The following is a 16,167-nucleotide window of genomic DNA, read 5'->3' as shown; positions in this document are numbered from 1 at the left end:
AAATTTAAGTTTTGCTAAGCTTTAATCTTTTCTTTTTAAGGAACAACTTTAATGGGCTATTAGCTGCTTTATTGAATATGAGAAAAAACATTGTATGCCATATTAATGCAAATTACTATAAGTACAAGGCAAAAGGACATAGTAATCCTTTATGATTTTATTCTTCTTTTGAAGAGGTTGGGAGAATATTGGCTTGAATTCTATCATTCTGTCCACTTACTTTTGTGTTCTTAAAAATACTGTTTAATAAAATTTCTTAGGTGACAAGCTAAGCATTAAATGGAATGTTAATGATGAATTATTTGTAAATGTCTATCTTAAGTTTCTTCCTTCCTTCCTTCCTTAAATATTTTATCCATTTATTTGACACAGAGAGAAAGCAAGAAAAAAACACCAGTCAGAGAGAGAGGCAGAGGGAGAAGCAGACTCCTGGCTGAGCAGTGAGCCTCCCTTGGGGCTCAATCCAAGAATGATATTATAAAAATTTGATTTTTTTTTTTTTTGCCCTTTGAGAATCTCTAAATACAAATTAATTTAAAGGATTTTTCCAAAATCTACTGTGTCATCAAAAGGCATTGAAACATTTCTTAGGGCAGGAAAGGATCTTTTTAGTCTTTTGGTTGCTATTGTCTGGGATTAACAAGTAAGAAAAAACGAGGTACCAGGGCGCCTGAGCGGCTCAGTTGGTTAGGTCACTGCCTTTGGCTCAGGTCATGATCCTGGAATCCCAGGATCGAGTCCCGCATCAGGGCAAGCTCTCTGCTTGGCAGGGAGTCTGCCTCTCCCTCTGACCCTCCTCTTTCTCATGTTCTCTCTCTCTCTCTCTCAAATAAAAATAAATAAATAAATAAAATTTAGAAAGAAAAAAAAAAAAAGAAACTAGGTAAGACATGGCTAACACACTGGGAATATTTGTACCTATCAAAGTACCACTATTTCATTGTCTTTGTATCTGAATGGTCCTGGGAAGATTCTTTTGCTCCTCAGCAGGTTTGTGGTGTCCACCAGAGATTGGCTCTGGTGATCTGGCCGTTGTACTCTGTCATCTCCATCTCGAGGATAAAGGGAACTATGCTATCATAACATTGACAATAAGACCAATAAATAAATTAAGTAAATAAATAAGTAAATAAGGTGAAAAAAATTAAGTTCTATTATTTTGGAGCTCATTAGCCTAAGTGCTAGCAGACAGATGAGAATCTGGGCCATTCAGAAGATGTCTTCTGAGTAGGGTTTCTCAACATAGTCTTAGAAGTCCATCTCAGGTTTTTTTTTTTTTTTTTTTTTTTTGGATTTTTTCGCTCTGGTTTGTACTGGTCAAATCTGGATCCTCAAGACTAAAGAGAACTATAGCTTTAAGGGATGCATACTCCTAGCTGCCTATATCCAGTTCTACCATACTGATAACAGAAGTTCTGATGCTTCCTGATGTGCTCCATGACTAGTTTAATGACCAGCAAGTTTATCTTCCTGGATGCTTTTCTGAAGATGGTTGGTGGTAGCTGCCAGGATGCAAGAGAGACTCACCACCTGGGCACACTGGGTCAGGCCAAGGGTGAAGAGCTTATTTTAGCAGGGCAGCACGAGGCTGGTGTTGCATTCCTGACCAAGTGTCTGAACTGCTGGATTGACCTGGGATCATGATGGGGAGGAAAAAACAAGCAGGATATAGACTTGCAGATGTAGCTCATATTGAGGTATTCTGGAATGGGGCTGGGCATCATGAATCTAGATGTGATGTGTCTACAAGGAGCGTGTCTTTGACTTCAGTGACAGGTGGGGACTGGTCTCCAATGATGACATGGGTGCTGCCTCCTCCACTAGTGTCTGTCTCATCTGCCAGGCATGGAGACATGAAGCCATCTACGGTATCAGGTGCTTTTGCTAAGCTCTAGGAATCTTACTTTGCAGACTGGTTCTCCCACAGTACTTCTGAAGCATTACCATTGTTAAGGGATGCATTTAGGTGGGCAGGGGAGGCTACTACATTTGTCAGTATGTCCAGTACCCCCTGGCTTGTCTCAGGTTTAGAATACATCATCAGGAGAACCATACCACTCCCACATATCAAAGGCTCCTGGGTGTTCATGAGCGTCCTGGATTAAGAAGATCTGTTTCTTAGTTGAGGTGGCACAATTGCTTGGTTTCTCGCATTGCACATCAAAAGGCTTCTTCTCTGCAGCTCCCCCCCACCCCCCACCACCCTCGCCAAAGGGCTTCTGTTCACACTGTGTAGCTTACATTTCCATACCCATTTCTAATCATTTTTTTCAGTTAACAAGACTGACAGCTGTTCTGGTGGTGCTTATTGACGATGCAGTCTTAGTTGCTCTGACAGCTGTAGGTCAAATTTTTCCATATGCCCCTTGTGAATACATTTTGCATCCTTCACAACTGACAGCTCCATAGTGACAGCCAGGGGCTTTGTGGCCACAGCCCATATAGGACTTTACACCTGTGGCCACTGGATGTGGGCCTTCCATAGAAAATGCTCCGCAGACACAAGAGTCCCTGAAGACCTGGATCCCACCAGGAATGAGGTTATCCCAGATGGTGAAAATGACTGCACGTCCCTGCGGAAGCCAGGATCACCTTCTCAGTTCCAGCTGATGAGGAAGAACTGATGCTTGCGGAATCCATAGGGGCTCACTGCGGTAACTGCCTGGATCTTCCTCTGCAGGTCTGTAGCCACCTGAAAGCTCGGAGGCCAGGCTACTGCCGGGGGTGCGGAAGTTGCCCGGATGCAAGGGGAGGGGCTGGCTAACAGCGGTAGGTTTCTGCGCAAGATCTGTGTGTGCCGGGCCTCCACCACTGTCTGTCCAAACAGCCGCTCCAAATTTGGAGCCACCGGGAAGCAAAATCATCAGAGAAACTCGGAATTTGTCACCAAAAGTGGCCTAGAAGCAGGTATGGCGTCTGTGGTGGGCGTGCCCGGGACGGAGGGCAAGCAAAAGGACTTGAATGTGACACCTGAAATCAGGAAATTCCTGGAAAACATAGGCAGTGAGCCTACTTGACGTTGGTCTTGGTGATTGTTTTTCAGATTTGACACTAAGAGCATAAGCAACAAAAACAAAAATAAAGAGGGACTACATCAAAATAAAAAAGCGTTTGCACAGTGAAGGAAACCACCAACAAAACGGAAAAGCAACCTACTGAATGGGAGAAGATATTTAAAAATAATATTATCTTATAAGAGATTAATATCCAAAATATATAAAGAATATATACAACTGAACCCTGAAAAGCCAAATAAAATTTCATACAATCTCTTATAAGTGGAATGTAAAAAAACAAAAAAAAAACGAACTTGGGACACCTGGGTAGCTCAGTCGGTTAAGAGTCTACTTTGGCTCAGGTCACAATCCTAGGGTCATGGGATTGAACGCCATGGCAGACTGCCTGCTGAGCGGGAGCCTGCTTCTCCCTCTCCCTCTGCTGCTCTCCCTGCTTGTGCTATCACAAATAAGTAAAATCTTAAAAAAAAAAAAAAAAAAAAAAGGGCACCTGGGTGGCTCAGTTGGTTAGGCCTCTGTCTGTGGCTTGGGTCCTGGGATCGAGCCCCGAATTGGGCTCTCTGCTCAGCAGGGAGACTGCTTCCTCCTTTCTCTCTGCCTCTCTGCCTATTTGTGATCTCTCTTTCTGTCAAATAAATAAATAATCTTTAAAAACAAAAAAAAATTAAAAATTAAAAAAAATTAGAAATTAGAAATGGAGGGTGGAGGGTGGGGGATGGGCAAAATGAGTGAAGGTGGTCAAAAGGTACAAACTTCCAATTATAAAACAAGTCAGTCCTGGGGATGTAATGTACAGCATGGTGACTATAGTTAACAGTACTGTATTGTATATTTGAAAGTTGTAAGAGGCTAGATTTTAAAAGTTCTTATAAGAAAAAAATTGCAACTATTTGTGGTGATGGATATTAAGTAGACATATTGAGGTGATCATTTTGCAATATAAACAAATGTCAAATTGTTATATTGTATACCTGAAACTAATGTAATGTCATTTATCAGTTGTAATTCAATTAAAACATTTAAAATAAAACTCACAGGGGTACCTGGCTGGCTGAGTGGGTTAAAGCCTCTGCCTTCAGCTTAGGTCATGATCCCCCAGGGTCCTGGGATGGAGCCTGCTCCCCTTCCTCTCTCTCTGCCTGCCTCTCTGCCTCCTTGTGATCTCTGTCTGTCAAATAAATAAACAAAATCTTAAAAAAAAAATAAAAATAAAACTCACACCCTTTTTTCATATATAAAAACATAGAAAACTGGGGCATAATTCTTTATATAGGTAATACTTATTAACATTATTAAAAACTAAGTAGTAATTGGTATATATATTAATGTATACCATTCATACATTGATGTGACAGGAGAAATTACAAACAACTTTGAAATAGGTAAAAAATATTAAGTGTCCTAAGAAAATAAATAAAATGTCCTGTTTGTGTACCATTCCAGCTTATCTCAGTCTTTGACTGTTTTGAGCTAATTACAATCTTGTATATTTTAGAAAATTGATAAAATGAAATAATTCTTCTTTATAGAAATGCAAATGAATTGTGTGCAGTGGAATTCAATTGATTTCTACCCTGAGGATGGGTCTATTTTGCAGCTATTTATACATTATTTTAGCAATTTTTAATGCCCACATGCATGTGCTTCTTTGAATTCCCCTTTGAACTAATTATAACATCTTACTGGTTGCCTCATTAATTAATGAGTTAAATCAAATTTCTGATATTTACTCATTTTATATCAGTTTATATCAGTTTATATAAGAGTCATGATTTTACCCTAAAAAAATCTTAATAGTGGCCACAACATTCAAACAATACAAAATGGGATAAAATGAAAAGTGAAGGTCTCTCTGGGGGCTAATGGGGACTCAGTGGGTTATAAGTCTCTGCCTTCAGCTCAGGTCATGATCCCGGGGTCCTAGGATCAAGCCCAGCTTCTGGCTCCCTGTTCAGGGGGAAGCCTGCTTCTCCCTCTGCCTGTTACTTCCCCTGCTTGTGCTCTCTCTTTCTCTCTCTGACAAACAAATAAATAAAATCTTAAAACAAAAAAAAGTCTCTCTCCTACCCAGTTTCACTTTCATGTATCTTATGGTCTAATGGGGAAGACCGATATTTATCAGATAATATAAAATAAATGTAAAATTACAGTTCTGAAAAGTATGTTGAAAAGGTGGAACACATTTCTGTGAGAGCAGTCATAGGGTGACCACACCTAGCCAGGATAATCTGGAAAGGCTCTTCTGACGTAGCAGCAAATGGGCCGAGATCTAAAATGAGTCAGGAAACCCATTGTTTATGGAGGTAAAATGGGACTGTGAAGTGGTGATTCATGGAATCTAAGATGGATAAATAAGGATGTTAAAAAAAAAAAAAGAAGAAGGTTGTTAGGACAGATAGAAAATAGAGACCTTTATAAACTTGAAGTTCTTTTTTTAAAGATGTTGTTTATTTAAGAGAGAGAGGGAAAGAGCCTGAACAGAGGGAGGGGCAGAGGGAGAAGCAGGCTCCCCACTGAGCAGAGAGCCTGATATGAGGCTCCATCCCAGGACCCTAGGATCATGATCTGAGCCAAGGACAGACACTTAACCAACTGAGCCACACAGGCGCCCCTAAACTTGAAGTCCTGATGAAGTTAATAATGCAAATTGGAAGGAGAGGCTGTTACAGAGCCTAGGTTGTTTGAAATATAGATTTTTGAAATATAGCTATTGAAGAAAATGAAAACGTTAAGAGTATCACCATGGGAATGGGTGATTAGGATGAAATGAAGGATCTTGGAAATGAAGTTAGGAACCTCTGAGGTCAATTATTAGATTGATTATCTATGTGGACGGTGAGGTTCCCCAACATTTGTTTATGGCAGAGCTTGGAGGTAAGTCATGTGCCCAGTCACAGGTGAACACGGCAAATGACCTGAAAGAGGAAAAAAAGGAAGAAACATGGGGAGGAACAATGGTCTGGAGTGTCAGAGATCTGCTGCTATCACCTGAGAGAGGAGAAGGCTACAGGGCCAGCATGCCTTTGGGGAAGCCCAATTTCAATTAATTAAAGGTGGTAGAGGAGGGGTTCTGGGCCAGAGTGAGGTTATAGGGAGTTTGTTGATTATGGATCAGGAATTAAACGGGTATGGAGAAGGTTTTGTAGAATGGAAGTAGGCAAAGACTGTGAGGCGAGGTCATGGGCAAGGCAGTAGAAGTATTAAGGGATGGTACCCTGAAAAGTTGTTGAGGTGATGGTTTACATTTTGGATGTTGATATTTCAAAGCAAGGACTAGAGCCAAAATGGATTTAATTTAGCTCTCAAACACGTTTTTGATGATGGGTAGGAACTAATGAGTAAAAGCTAATGACTTTTTTTTTTTTTTTTTTTTTTTTTTTTTTGAGGCCAGATAGCAGCCAACAGAATCAGAATCCCTTTGTTTCCTAATGGGTGAAAAATGATATCTCCTTGCTGATTTAAATTGCATTTCTTTCATTTCAAGTGAGGTTGGGCATATTTTCATGTACTTTTAAAACAATTGCTTTAAATTAGATTATCTTTTTTCTTTTTTAAATTTGTACCAGCTCTCAGTAAATTTAGGAAATTAGCTTTTTGATATATGCATTTGAAATACTTTTTTCCATTATTTATTTGTCTTTGACTTTGTTTATGTTTAGTCATGTAGCAGTTTTAAAATTTATGTTCTGGATTTACCAATCTTTCTTTTTATGATTCTGGGTTTTGTGGTTCTGGGTTTCCTTTTCCCGTTCTAATACTGTTGATAATTTTACTTGTGACTTGTTTTGGAAGTTTTTGGGATTCATCTTAATAGTAAAATCTTTGTTCTACCTGGAATTAAATTAGGCATAAGAGGGGAGGAAGGGATCTAGCTTTATTTTCTTTCCAGATAGATGTTCATTTGTTCGGACTTAGCTACTGACATGAAATCTCACCTTTGCCATAAATAAAATTCCAATATAGTTGGGTCTATTTTTACAAGAACAAAGGTTTATGTGAGACTGCGTGGTATACTTGAGAGGCATGTCTTGGAGCAAAATAGACTAATTTCTTACTCTAACACTTAATGTTGACCTTGGACAAGGAACTTCCTGGGTTCCAGTTTTTTTTTTTTTTTTTTCATCTTCAAAACGGACATGACCATAGCCTTAGAGGACTATGACAGTGAGTGAGATCCATACACTAGAGCAGTGTCAGCAAGAAGGAGCACAGAGCAAAGGAGGTCAGGAAGTAGGGAGGGAGATTGTCTGAGACCCTGTAGGCCATTGTGAAGATTTTGTTTTTTCCCCAAGAGGAAGATGGGAGACCGCTAAAGATTTTTGAACAGACAAATGATATGATCTAACATATTTTACAAGGCTTTTGTATTGAAATTATACTGTACAAAGAAGCAAGGCAGAAGTGAGTTGTAGTTTTGAGGCAAGAGGTGATGAGGGATTAGACCAGGATGGGAGCAGAGATTTGAGTAGGAAATGATGGAATTCTGGATGTAGTTGCCATCAACTGAGATGGAAAGACATGGGAGTAGAGTAGGTTTGGAAGCAAAGACTGGGAGTTGGGAATTGATCATTAAATGTGTTAAATGTGAAAGATTTACCACATATCTAAGTATAGATGTCAGGTAGACACTGTATCCACTGGGGGTTCAGGAGAGAGAGCAGAACTAGAGACGAAATCTGAGAGTCATCAGTATACAGACTGTATGTAATATATTTAAAGTCATGGGCTGAGCTGAGATCACCAAGGGAGAAAGAAAGAGTTCGCAAGACTGAGCCCAAGGACTCAATGACATTAAGACATTGAGGAGAAAGGGGGTATCCACAAAGAAAGCTTCTTGCCAGTAAGGCAAGAAGAAACTGACCAACAGTGGTGTTTTAGAAGCCAAGTGTGGAGTAGTAGGGCTGAAAGCCTGATTGGAGTGGGTTTAAGAGAAGGTGAAGGAAGAAATAGTAGACAGAGTGAGTACATATAGTTCTATTAAGAAGGTTGGATGAGAAGGAGGATGGAGGAAGTATTGGTGAGGAGGAGGAGAAAGGAGAATGTATGACATTGTTGCCTGGGACAGTCAGGCATTTGTTGATCAACACAAGTGTTTGAGTTGGTGCCTCCCCAAGCATGGTTAGCATACCACTGTTGGTCTATGATATGTTTTTAAGGAGTACTTCAGGGCATACTTTTATAATCTTAGTCATCATACTTTGAGTCACTGTCTACTTTGAAAAAATACAACTAGCACTTATAGTGATATAAAAGTAATGGTACGAGTTCTTTTTGAAAAAAATTTATTTCAGAGAAAAAGTGAGTAAGTTTAAAGAAAAACATTAAAAGCTACACAGGGGCACCTGACCGACTCAGTCAGAAGAGCATGCAACTCTTGATCCTGGGGTAGTAAGTTTGAGCCCCACATTGAGGGGTAGATAATACTTAAAAATAGAGATAACTTAAAGAAAAGCAGTACAGGTAGTTGATAGATACGGTAAGTTGACACAAATACTTCAAGCTTAGGCAACACATGCTTAGGGCACTCAGGTTCTTTTATAATCTAGCTCCTTGTCTGACTGAAGTCATACTTTGTTTCTCAATCCTCCTAAAGAATTTTTCTCATCACTATCTCTGTCCAGACTCTGCATATGTCTTCTCTGAATCCTGTATTTTGACACTGGGCTACATTGTTACTTGTTTATATATTGTATCATTTGTGTGTTATATTTTCTTAGTGAGAATTTCAAGCTGCTTCTGCCTTCCCCCACTCAAATACACCCACCTACACATAAACACACCCACCCACACACAGTTCTCTTTGCAAGTGCATTTGCTGTGGCCTGCTGAGCCTTCCTAATGTTGGGGTCTATTTTGAAGAGTGGAGAGCCAGAGCAAGGCCAGTGTCTAGTAAGATGGGACCTAAGCTACGGTAATGGCTGACGCAGGCTACGAGAGCCAGGAAGTTCCAGGCTCAATGTCCAGGCGCAATGTCCAGAAGTAACAACAATCACAGACCCAACTTAGTTGTTGGCAGGATAAGGTGATCAGGCCTGGTGAGGAGAACATGGCAGCCAGCTTTTCCAGGTAGCAGTCCATGGGCAATCACGACAGGGCAATTGTTAAAGCAAAGGAATCCTCTCACAGTCAGATCACCACTTGCCTGCTTGCTTACGGATGGCCTCGGGCAGGAGGCCTGCCAGACTCAGGAGAGCACCAGGATCTCCCATCGCTACTGAAGGACACTTCTGGTTCGTAGAGGCTTGTTTTGATGAAACCTATCTGGATTTGAATCCTGGCTTCATCTACCTATGTGGCCTCCGTTTCTCCTCTATAAAATGGGGATAATAATTCCTAATAATTATTAACTAAACAATACCTTAATTACTAGTAATAGTTAAAAGAAAGTGGAGAATCCTCACAGAGAGATTAGTGAGTAACTAGGTAATGGCTTGACTTACAGTCAGTAGAAGGATAAACTACTTTATTATATTAAACCATTGGTGGAATGAACTGGTCAATATGCCAGCCATCCAATAGCATGAAGGGGCTGTATTATTTCTAATATGATTGAACCTAGGGGTCTTGGATGCAATTCCATTGCTGTATTCAGAATGTTAGGTCACTTTTGAGTGCTTTTTTTAGTTTAAAAAAATAATGTATAGAAATTAAAGAGGGCCCAGCCTATAAGTTATTGTGTTTAACAAGTATGTAATGAATGCCTATCCAATAAAGGCAGTATGCCCACAGGCCCCGAGGAAATGGTGGTGAGTAAGACAGGGATTGTCTCTGCTCATGTCCAGTTAGTGAATGATGATTGTGATCTATGCTAGATGAAGTGCAGGGTGCAAAGGAAACAGCTAATAGGGGGATCTTGTTTCTTTTAGGGGTGGTTGTTGGGGTGTTTAAAATGCGATCGGGAAGAGAAATAGAAGTTAGTTGGGTAGAGCAGGAGGTAAAAAGAGTATTTCAGGAAGACCACGTGTTAAGGCCTTGGGGCTGGAGGACCATGGGTTCCCCAGGCCTGAGAGATATTTAGTATGGCTGGAGTACAGAGAAGAATCAGTGTGGCCGAATATGATTGTGTTGTGGATGTAGGCCAGTACGTCACAGTCTTCTGGGTGACATTAAGGAGTTTGGATTTTGCCTTTAAAAAAAATGGGGAGGCCAAATGTACATTAGTGAAATGAGCTCGGAGACCACTCTGGCAGCAGTGTGGAAGGAGGTGGGGAGCAGTGCCAGAATGAAGGAGAGAGACCCATTAGGAAGCTACTATAGTGTTCCAGTTAAGACATGATCGGGGCATCCGCTGAGCTGGGAGCAGCAGAGGAAGAGTCACAGACCAATTTGAGATAGTTATAATAGCTCCCTTGGGAATAGAGGCTACTTCTGCCAGAGAAGGAAAGACAAGATTTTATTTTTAGAGTGAAGAGGTTATTGGCTGCTTGTCTTCTATTTCCACAGAGAAGGAAAGAAGAAACTATTTTACAACTTAATGAGGGAGAATTTGGGATTATTTCGTATAGTAATAGACCTGTCAAATAGAAACTGTGTAATTTTTAAATGAGGAGCTTTTAAAGTGAGATAGAGAAATCCATCCTGGAAGCAAGAAGATGGATCCAGTGACCTCTTGAACTGTTTTCTATTTCATAATTTCTTATTCCACATTTGCCGAGTACACCTCTTGTGAATACTAGGATATATTTTTATTTAAAAGCCATCCCCATGGGTGCCTGGGTGGCTCAGTGGGTTAAACCGCTGCCTTCGCTCAGGTTGTGATCCCGGGGTCCTGGGGTCGAGTCCCACATCAGGCTCCCTGCTCAGTGGGGAGCCTGCTTTCCCCCCTCTCTCTCTGCCTGCCTCTCTACCTACTGGTGCTCTCTTGTCTGTCAAATTAAAAAAAAAAAAAAGCCATCCCACTCTTGAGCACTGAGTATTCCCAGAAGTTCTCCTGGAGCATTTACACACTTTATCTGTGAGAAAGAGAAGCATATCTGGATAGCCAGGAACAGTCCTGGAATAGACTGAGGCCCCGGCATTCTAGGGAACGCAAACAACCCTTGACAAGACCACTGTGTGACCATGGCAGATCAAGACAAAAACAAGACCACTTAGTAACCATGTGTGAGCACAGGAGAAAACATGAATGACTTCCAAACCACGAAAACAACCAAACATCTCCCCTGTCCTGGTGGATGGGAATGGTTGCTGCTGCTTTACCAACAACAGCCTTAGTCTCATTCCATTCTTCTTAGCTTCCATATAGAATTATGAAGATAATCATAGAATTACCCACATCCTGATAACATCCAATCCAGAGCAAAGCCCTACTTTCTGGAGTTCTCCCTCACATCACCTAACTAACACAAGCCCAAATCCTTTATAAAGCCCTTCTAATAATGCTTTTCAGTGAGGTGACCTGTGGTTCCCCAGAGGTATGTTCTCCATTACTGCAACAAGTCAAGAGACCCAGCTTTTTCAACTACCCATGCTCCCCCTGGTCTTTGGCTCAAGAGCATTAGTAAACATAAGGAACAGTCTGTGGGGTTTGTATCTTTTCCCACCCTTCTGCTATTGAGGTAAAAAATTCAAATTTGGGGGGCACCTGAGTGATTCCATCAGTTAAGCCTCCAGCTCTTGGTTTCAGCTCAGGTCATGACCTCAGGGTCTGAGATTGAGCCCCACGTCATCGATTTCCATGCTCAGCAGGGAGTCTGCTTGAGATTCTCTCTCCCCCTCCCCCTCTACATCTCCCCTTACTCACGCACGCATTCCCTGTCTCTCTAATAAATAAATAAATATTTAAAGAAATTCAAATTTTTCTGTGTTTTGCTATATCGCATAACTGGTATCTTCTAGTTTTGTATGTGCTGTCTTGACACCTGTAAGAGCACGGCAGTTCTGGCCAGGTTCTTTGTTAAACATTGTAGTCCACTTCTTTATCTTGTTATATCACCAAGTTCTTATGTCAGGGGAAGAACAATTATTGACAAAAATCTGACTTTCTTGTTAACATTTTTGCATTTGGTAAGTTATGCAAATTGACGATATGACAAGTGAAATAATCTTAACTCAGCCAAATCATACTGCCTGTTCATAATAATGAGGCCTTTCTATTTGCAGCAAAAGTGGCTCTTTTGTGTTCAAGATTTTTAGTTTGTCCACATCTGTGAGAGAATTCCCAAAGGAACTTTGATCTTGTATGCCCATGGTTGAGTATTCATGGATGTTGCTGAAGGTTCATTACTCATACATGGGCAGACTGCCTTCTTCCACATGGCTTTCTCTTTCAGCTAATTCCGTATATATAGAATGCAGTACTCAGCAACATCGTGTATGCAGTAGATTTGTGACAGACTTTGGGGGGAGCTGGGCTGTTTGTGAGTACCTACATTAAATGGCCCCCAGTGTTTGAGGGCTGTGCTGTGGGGGGACGTGCTACAATGTTATTCAAGAAACTTAATTCAAAATTACACAACCCTCACTAAAACTTGTATTACATGCTGGTGAAATACTCAAATGAAAACATCATCTCTCTATATGTGCATTTTGAGTGGATAATGAAAGTGATTGTATATTCATTCTTCATATACTTTTCTTGCATCAGTGCACCATCCTCTCACCCCTCTGTATTCTGGACAGAAGGCTCCCCTTTGTGAGTCAGCCAGTGGGCTGAATGAAGGAGGCAGAGGGGATTATTAAGTGACACTGACAGCTAAATAATCATTTTGTTGTGCTTTGGGAATTAGAATGAAGATGGGGATCAGAATAGAGAGAGGGTCTAAGGAAGAACTGTTTTTTGCAACTAAAACTATTATCGCATCCTCCTATGTAATGTTTCAGCTCTTGCACATTCTGAAGATATCACCCCATTTTGATACTGAGAGGGAAGAGAGAGAACCAGGAATGCGGAAAATGGTTAGAACGTGGTCAAGATTTTGAGTGTCTTCTAGGAGATAATTTCTATTTTATTTTGTAACATTAAATTAAATGAAATAAGTCAAACCTTTTGAATGGTTATGAATAGATATTAAATGTATTTGTTAAATTGCTTATGATTCATTAATTCTCAAACATTAAATGTTAATCAGTAAAAAGCTACTTTTAAATTACTAAATTGAATCTTTTAAGAGAGATTGGTTTTACAGACTAGAAACTTTTTTTTTTTTACTAATAAAAAGATCACTGAAGATTTTCTTCTGGAGCAGTTTTATAAGAAGACAGAACAAGTAACTAGAATTTTAGATATTCTCATATTAGAAAGCTATTGTTTTAATAAAATAAATACCTCTTTTTGTACCATTAATAGATGGAATGCTTTAAAACTAGTTTCTACTTTTATCTCATCTTTTAAAAGGATTGTTTCTTTGTTTATATTAAATTTTTAACCTTGTTTTAAAACAGTTATAAATTTACAGAAAAGTTGCAAAAATAGTAGAAAGATCCATAGATTTTTGTATGAATTTTATCAAGATTTTCTGCTTGTTACCATTTTTGCATTCTCTTACTCTCTGTCTCTCTGAGCACACACACACACACACGCAAACATGCAGATATGTACACATATATATTGCTGTGAATTTTGTTTTTGCTTGAACTACTTGACAATATGTTGCACATATGATGCCCTGAAATTCCTTAATATTTAGCGTGTATTTACCATGCAAAAATCAAAATTATGAAATTGACATTTATCTAACATTACCATCTAATCCATAAATTCCACTCCAAATTTGCCTGTTTCCTCCAAAATTGCCCTTATGGCTCCAAGGTCCAGTCCAGAATCAAGTATTACATTTAGCTGTTACTCCAGGTGGAAAAATTTCCAAATCTTTGTCTGTAATGAACTTGACATTTTTGAAGAGGAGATGCCACTTATGTTGCAGAGTCTTTCTTTCATTGGAGGTCACATGATATTTCCTCATATGCATTTTGGGCAAGAATGATCTTTTTTAATTTCTATTTTTGTATGTGTTACATAATATAATTTATCAGAAGAGTAGCACATATATATATAATTTATAAATAAATGGAGGTCCGTGCATAACAATGTTTCTACTAATGGTGATACGTGAAGATAAAGATTTGGAAGCCACTGTGCTAAGTGATAGTGAGGATAACAGTCTAGATGCTGGGTGGTGGAAAGAAGAGAATGAGTGTTTTTTAACTTGGGCATTGTAGGAACCCAGAAGCCTTGAGCTGATGAATTATCCTGGTTCTGAGTTAAGACCATAATTCTAAGCCTCACATATTTTTTTTTTTAAAGATTTTATTTACTTACTTGACAGATCACAAGTAGGCAGAGAGGCAGGCAGGAAGAGAGAGAGGAGGAAGCAGGCTCTCCGCGGAGCAGAGAGCCTGATGTGGGGCTCCATCCCAGGACCCTGGGATCATGACCTAAGCTGGAGGCAGAAAGGCAGAAGCTTTAACCCACTGAGCCACCCAGGCGTCCCTAAGCCTCACATCTTTGAGTGATCAGATGCTTTACTCTAATTAAAAGCTTGTGTTTAGGGGCACCTGGGTGGCTCTGTGGGTTAAGCTCTGCCTTTGGCTCAGATCATGGTCTCAGGGTCCTGGGATTGAGCCCCGAATCAGGACTCTCTGCTCAGTGGGGAGCCTACTCCCCCCCTCTCTCTGCCTACTTGTGATCATTCTCTGTCAAATAAATAAATAAAATCTTTAAAAAAAAAAGCTTGTATGTAGAAATTTAAGATTCTTATTTTCTTATTTGACAGACAGAGATCACAAGTAGGCAGAGAGGCAGGCAGAGAGAGAGAGGAGGTTGCAGGCTCCCTGCGAAGCAGAGAGCCCTATGCGGGGCTCCATCCCAGGACCCTGGGATCATGACCTGAGCCAAAGGCAGAGGCTTTAACCCACTGAGCCACCCAGGCGCCCCAATGTGTATAGAAATTTAAAAACCTATGTTTTCCATTTATTTAGATACTTGATTTTAATGGATGTCATACTGGAAAAAGTTCTTCCAGCAATATATAAACCCAAATACAAAGAGCATACCCTTGAGTATGCGTTCCAAACTGTAATATTTATCTTTTAAACCTAATAGAATATTTTTGTTAAAAAAAAACTAGGAAATTTTTTACCTATTGAAAATTTATAATTAAAAAGATTAACATGTTGATTTAACATGCACTGAAATGATCAGCAAGTTAAAATAATTTTCCAGCTTTCTTAAGTGTGCATGTATTAGAGTTTTTATGGGCTATGTAAGTTTTGGCGACAATAACTTGTAATAATGGAAGCACTTCCAAACTTCTGCTTTCTTTCTTTTCTTTTTTTTTTTTTAATATTTTATTTGCTTATTTGACAGAGAGCTAGAGAGAAAGCACAAGTAAGCAGAGCAGCAGGGAGACTAGGAGAGAGAGAAGCAGGCTCTCTGCTGAGCAGGGAGCCCGATGCGGGGCTCGATCCCAGGACCCTGGAATCATGACCAGAGCTGAAGGCAGCCGCTTAACCACCTGAGCCACCCAGGCGCTCCCAAACTTCTGCTTTCATAAAGCTATCTCCATAGCATAAATGCCTTTCAAGTAGTTTACTTTCTCACATATTGTTAGATTGAATATTTTGTGGTAGGTGGAATTCTCATGCCCGCTAACTGCAAAAGTCAGCACATCTGAATCTATTTATTTATTTGTTTGTTTGTTTGTTGCTAGAGAAAAATGAAGTACTCATCTTTAAGTCAGCCAGCTCTTGTAGGATTTGCCCAGTCACCTGCAATTCTCTGTGTGATTGTTTTACTGGATGCTGTGGTGCACTGCTATGTTTCCACTATGTTGGTGTCCAAGAAGTCGTTCTCTAGGCATTGCACTCAGTAGAAAGGTGTCTCACCTCTTTCCACGGGGCAGGTCTCATCTAAAGACTGGCCAGGGCTGGATATAAAGGCTCAGACACCCTGCTGAAAGGTGGAACAAAAAGCACCAGCCTAACCCCAGTGCTGCCCATGGGATTGGTTGAGGAACAATTAAATTTAATTTCTCCCTCTGCTCAGTCTTGCCTTTTACACTTCCCCATAGCTGATCTTAAGGGGACTCTCCAGTAAAATTTCTGTATGTGATTTTTCTCAGAATCTTCTTACCAGGGAATCTGATCTAAGAAATTTACCTTCCATAAAGGTATGTAGAATCCCTTACATTTTCAAAAGTTGTTTTTATAA

General features: G+C 40.0%; 1 pseudogene; it reads right to left on the bottom strand.

Moving 5' to 3' along the window:
• Window positions 1-983: 983 nt before the first annotated feature.
• LOC131825559 (nuclear receptor subfamily 2 group C member 2-like) lies at window positions 984-2,441 on the bottom strand (annotated as a pseudogene).
• Window positions 2,442-16,167: the final 13,726 nt, after the last annotated feature.

Source organism: Mustela lutreola, chromosome 2 (genome assembly GCF_030435805.1).
Source record: "Mustela lutreola isolate mMusLut2 chromosome 2, mMusLut2.pri, whole genome shotgun sequence".
Taxonomy (NCBI): Eukaryota; Metazoa; Chordata; class Mammalia; order Carnivora; family Mustelidae; genus Mustela; species Mustela lutreola.
Note: the sequence above shows the minus strand (reverse complement) of the source record. Positions and strands in the feature narration are given on the sequence as shown.